Here is a 5754-nt window from a genome sequence, read left to right on the forward strand (position 1 = left end):
TTTCCAGCTTGATCTTGAGCTGTCCTTGCCACTTAGTGGGACCCTAAGTGCTGGACTCTTGGGCATAACCTGTCCAAGTACTGTGCCTGCTAATGCCTGACACCATGCAAGGTGGGCTGGGGACAACGGGAGGCACTTTCGGGCTAGAAGAGGAGAGGCGACTTGGGCACCAGTAACCACCTTTGAGTCCAACTGTGGTGATCTCAGAAAGGTGGACATGAGAGAGGGCTTGGGGAAGGCTTTGTGGGGGAGATGGGCATCCCAGTGCATGAAGGGAAGCTGGGCAAAGGCATGGTGATGGGAACGTTCAGTTCACGTGCAGGAAATGGTGAGTCCAGTTGGACTGAACTGTAATTTTTAGGATGCATAAAGAAAAGAAAACCAGGTGAGGCAGGATGGAGTTGTGGTTACATACACAGGCTGTAGAGCTAGGCTGCCTGCATGGGAAACCCTACTCCCCACTTAGTGTCTGTGTGACTATGGCCAAGTTGCTTAACCTCTCTAAGCCTCAATTTTCTCACTAAGGTACCCATCACATAGGGATGATATGAGAATAAAATGTGTTTCTATACAGGTGTTTAGAGCAGTACCTGGCACACAGTGAGCATCAAGAAAAGTGAGCCATTATGTATACATTTTTTTTTCATTTTTTGAAGTCAGATCATAGAAGCTCTTGAATGTCATACTTTCCATTTGCTAAGCACCTGCTGTGTGTCATGTGCTTTACAGACATTCTCACTAAGCCCCATATGACCCAGCAAGGTTATTAGCAACGTCTCCATTTTACAGATGAGGAAACTGAGGCTCAGAGAGGTGGAGTAACAAGCGCAAGTTCACTCAGCTGGGGGAAGTCAGAGGCATAATGACACTCAGGTCTGTCTAGCACTTGAGTCTTCCTTCGAAGTGGAGATTAGAGAGACATAGCAGAGGTGGCATGGGAATGTGCCCTGGGCCAGGGCCGTAGCCAGGAGCAGAGCATAGATGCTGTAGCCATGGGTCCCTGGGGCATGGAGGGCAGGAGGTGACAGGGGAGAGATGCCAGGCAAGCCTGGAGGGAGGAGGCACAGAGGCCACAGCATACAGCTCACCATTCACAGCCCAAGGGCAAGCCATTGAGTCATTTGAGGAAAACATGACATCACTGAGTCTCCCTGTCTGCCGCCCACCTGCTAGTCTGCCCTTTCTGGTTCTAGTGACCTCAGTGCTCAAAGTCCTGCAAGGGGAGTCACACCCCAGCCGGCAAGGCCTGGGCAGCTCCCCCGCTTCCTGCCCTGGGTTCCCCTCCTCAGCCACCGTCTCCCACCTTCCCACCTCTCCCTCCCTGCCTGGGCCCCCCTCCCAGCCCCACTCATACGCACCACTGAGGCAGAAGCTTCTGAAAGTGGCGATGGACACAAAGAGCTTCCAAAAGGGCTTCCATGCCAGGCCTTCGATTAGAATTCTGGGTGGGGAGGGGACAGGAGCCCTCAGCTCAGGAGCCTGTGTCAAGTTTTGAGAGTTGCTTTTCCTTGAGAATGGTGCCTGCTATTCTGCTGGAATCACTTTCAAAAGGTAGAGCCCAGAGGTCGAGGGTTCAGATCCCCGTACCAGTCAGCCGCCAAAAAAAAAAAGGGTAAAGCCCAGTTGAGCTGTGTGCCCAGCACAATGCCCTGTCCTAGAAGGAATTCAGACTAAAGAACAGGTCTTGCCTTTCTGGAGGATACAGTTGAGTACAAGGTACTTCAAAAAGTTCATGGAAAGATTTGTATTATCTTTCAATTCTATTTTTCCACAAACTTTTTTTTTTTTTTCCTTTTTGTCTTTTTCCGTGTCCGGCAATGGATCGCAACCCTCAGTGTCGCCCCCGTACCGGACCGGGACCGGCAACGGGATCGCAGCCCTCGGTGTTGCTCCCGCGCCTCGCTCAGCCAGTGAGCGGGAACCGGTCTGTATGTGGGATCCGAACCCTTGGCGGGAGCACCGCCGCGCTTCCCAAGTGGCGCACTGTAGCAGTGCACCACCGGGCCGGCCCTTCCACAAACTTTTTGAAGCACCGTTGTGTCTGAGAGCCCTTCCCATGCTAAGTGTCCTTGGGCTGAATGCCTTATTTACGTGAATCTAATTGCATAAGGTGGTCCCATTTTACAGATGCCTTTGCTGAAGCCCAGAGAGATTAGGTGACTTGTTCATAGTCACACAGCCAGAATTCAAACTTGTGGCTGTCCAAACTCCAGATGTGCTCTTAGCCACTCTGCCATCCAGCCACAAATGAAGCCACCAGAGAACCACAAGAGGTGGGGTATACCCAACCTATGCCCAGTAAAGTGTGCCGTGCAGACAGGAAGTGCCGGGGGAGTTTTCATCTCAGCGTGGGTCACTCTCCAGAGCTTCTTGGAGATTATAGACCCATTTAGGAGGTGACAGAGAGTTCCCAGTTTCCTCGGCTGTGCGAACCCTGCTGATGTGGCAGTTTGAGGTGAGAGGTTTCTTTATACCCCTGTTGACTCTCTTCTCTGGAGGAGGGACAGGGATTCGGAGGGGTGCCTGCCCTGGTTTTGGTGGGCCGGACCTGGAAAAGGAGTATGAGTCAAGCTGGGGGCCAGTGCCAGCCTCCTTGGCCCAGGCTGTGGGTGCAGGATGCCAGGCTGCTGCAGCTGCTGCTGTGGCTCATAGCTCTTGCCCCATGTCACCCTCAGCCAGGCCAGCTGGGGAGGAGGGGCCAGTTGCCCTACCCTGTGCAGAACGGCACCCTCACCCTCACCACAGACTTGCGAGGACGCATGGTTATCCCCATCTTCCAGGGGAGGACACTGAGGCTTAGAGAGGCTTTCTGGCTGCCTGAGCTCTCTTAGCTGGAAAGAGGAGGAACTGAGACTCTTAAGTCTTCTTTCTGCAGAGAGGGACCGACGGCCAGTTTCTTCCTAGGGGGGAAGGAGCCAGCCTGTCCTCTGACACTGAGCAGTGCAGGCCTGTTCAGTTCTGTGTCCTGAGGCTTGCACTTCTGATTCATTCAGCAGTCACGAGGTGCCTCTGTTTCGGGGCAAATGACCCTCTAGGGTGAGAGAAAAGCTGTGATTTCCCTTGGGTGATGAGTCACTGGAGCACTTTTGAAGCCATAGGGGTCCTCCCCAGGCCTGGGGGGTGGGGCAGGTTCTTTCTCCACCTGGGTGCCAGCACCACCCTGGCCCTGGCAGTGCCTGGAAACAAGCGGTCTCCATGAGAGGCTTGGCCATGGTGATCACCAGCATGCAGCAGGTTGCCAGTGCTCTCAATGCACAGGTGCCCCGTGGGCACCCAGGGGGTCTGCAGGTCTGCAGTCCTCAGAGGTCTTCTGTCCCCTTTAATGTCCAAGTCATCATACCCTAAGCCCCAGTTCTGTGTGGTTTGCATGACTTCAGCTCCCCACCCCCCAAGAATTTCTGGGAAGCCCCCAAGAATGCTAATAAGTCCACAGTCTTCAGGGTGGCTCCTCCTGGCAGTGCCTTCCCCAGCCCTTGGTTCCCATCAGGCTTTAGGGGGGGTGGACAGTCGTCCCCTACAGGAGGAAGGGAGAACCCAAACCAGTTACTCCCGCTCCTCCTCAGGCTCATGCCAGTCCCTACAGTGATCAATTCTGCAAAGCTGTTACCTTTCTTGCAGAGAAGGTAGACTTTTAAGTTAGACTGTAGGAGTAGTTTGCTTCTCATTGTCACCAAATTTTCCTTTCTGGGACAGGATTTTGCCATTGCTGTGTTTAAATTCAAAGACCCGTTAAAATGACTTTTCTAAAACTAGACAGTCTAACCTCAAAGAGCTTTTCCTTTACTTCTACAGCTAGAAACCTGGTACCTACTTTTATTTTATTTTTAGTTCTATGAAATTTTATAAAAATTGATACATGTCCACAGTACTAAGTTGAAACGGTACAAAAAGATACAGCATATGGAGAAGTCTCTTTCCCATGCCTGACTCAGACACTCCAGTCACCCCACAGAGGCAACCGGCATTTTAAAATAATTAACATCCTACTCTGTTGGGCTCCCTCTTCCACCAATAGGTCAGCTGAGGCACAACCTGGAAAATAACTGGCCCTGGAAATAGCACAGGGCCCCCTGAGGAGTCTGTTATGATGATAATTGCCTATGATCATGGCTAAGTGGCTGCTCCCTCCCAAGCCACCCAGTCTCAGGCCCCTGCCCGCAGCAGTCACCTCTGACTCCACCCACACAGCACAAGTGGAGGCCCCCATGTCCCTCATCTGTCCCCTGCAGCTCCAGGGAGCGAGCCTTAGCCTGTGGGCTCAGCTTCCAGGCACAGTATTCTCTCTCCAGGCTCTCGGTTAACCCTGCCCTCCTGGCTGCCCCTGCGCTGTCTTCTCCTCTTGTCTAAGAGGGTGGGGGCCACAGCAGGGCTCGTAGGGTCAGGGCCTGGCAAAGGTGATCTAACCGGACCATCCTGTCTCTTGGCCAGATTGCACACTCAGAGTCCCCTAAGCTTGATTTTTTTTTGAAAAGTCTCCCAGTGACGGGCTCTGAGCCACTGATTGAGAGGGAGGTCCACGCAGCATTTGATAATGGTAACACCACCACCTCCTTGTCTGAACCCTACCTCTGTGCCAGGCTCCACACCACCCACTTTACAGGTAGCATTGGCGTCCCCATTTGACAAAGGAGGAATGAAGCCAGAAAAGTCAGTCACTTGCCAGGGTCCCACGGTAGAAAGTGGCTCATCAAGCTTGGAACCACAACACGCTGCTGGGCTCCAGCTACCAACTCCTACCCCTGCCAGGCTTCCCAGGAGGGTATCACAGGAATGATCAATTTCCTTCCTCCGCAGGGTGACCTCTAGTTCCCCACAGCTTATTTAGTAACAAGACTAGTAATCTCAGTAAGTAACCCTCTTTACCCTTTACTATGTGTAAGGCATCATTCTAGGAGCTTACACATAGTCATCATTTAGTCCTTGTGGTGCACCTATGAGGCAGGCACTGTCATTATACCCTTTTTACAGATGGGAAGGCTGAGGCACAGGAGCTTGTGTGGTGAACAGCCCGTGTTTAAAGGGCAGCAGGGGAGAGCCTCTGGGGAGTGCAGGGAAGGTTCCTCCTGCACCCAGAGGAGAGCTGTCCTGCCTTTGGAAATGACCTCCTAAGGACCCCTCCCTGTTCTGCACAGCTCGATGGGCCAAAAGTGTTGGTGGCACAGCTAGGTGATGTCTGGACCCGTCCCCAGGCTGACCTTGGGGGCCCAGTGTCAAGGGGAGTTTCAATAACATGCCAGATTTCTCCTTGGCCCTGGGACAGGTCTCTCCCGTCCCTTTCCCTGCCCTCCCTGTATCCTTCCTTTCTTCCTTCTTTCCTTGCATATTTATTCAGTGCTATGCAGTGACAGCATGTTACCTCTAATACAAAGATTGGTGTGAGATAGAGAGTTAAACGGTGCCCACAGGGGAGTGTGCAGTCAGGAGACCCTGCCCTTCACAGCCTGGCCTCGCACCACCCACCAGGTGACCTTGGGCAGGTTACTTAGCTTCTGTGGACCTCCATTTCTTATCCGAATAATGAAGGAGAGGGCAGTGGAGAGGATCCAGCTTGCCCACCAGGCTGGCATGAGAATCAGGGGGCACAGAAGGGCTTTCTAAGGAGGTGAGGGAGACAGATGGGGAGGGGATTTGTGCTAGTCCCCTGGGGAATTGATTGTGGGTGTGGGGCAGGATCCCGGAGGGCTCTGGGGACATGTGGGATTTGGACTCAGCTGCAGGGATGGGTGGAATTTGGCCAGGCACAGATGGGGGGTG

This window comes from Galeopterus variegatus, unplaced genomic scaffold (assembly GCF_000696425.1).
Source record: "Galeopterus variegatus unplaced genomic scaffold, G_variegatus-3.0.2 Scaffold2672, whole genome shotgun sequence".
NCBI lineage: Eukaryota > Metazoa > Chordata > Mammalia > Dermoptera > Cynocephalidae > Galeopterus > Galeopterus variegatus.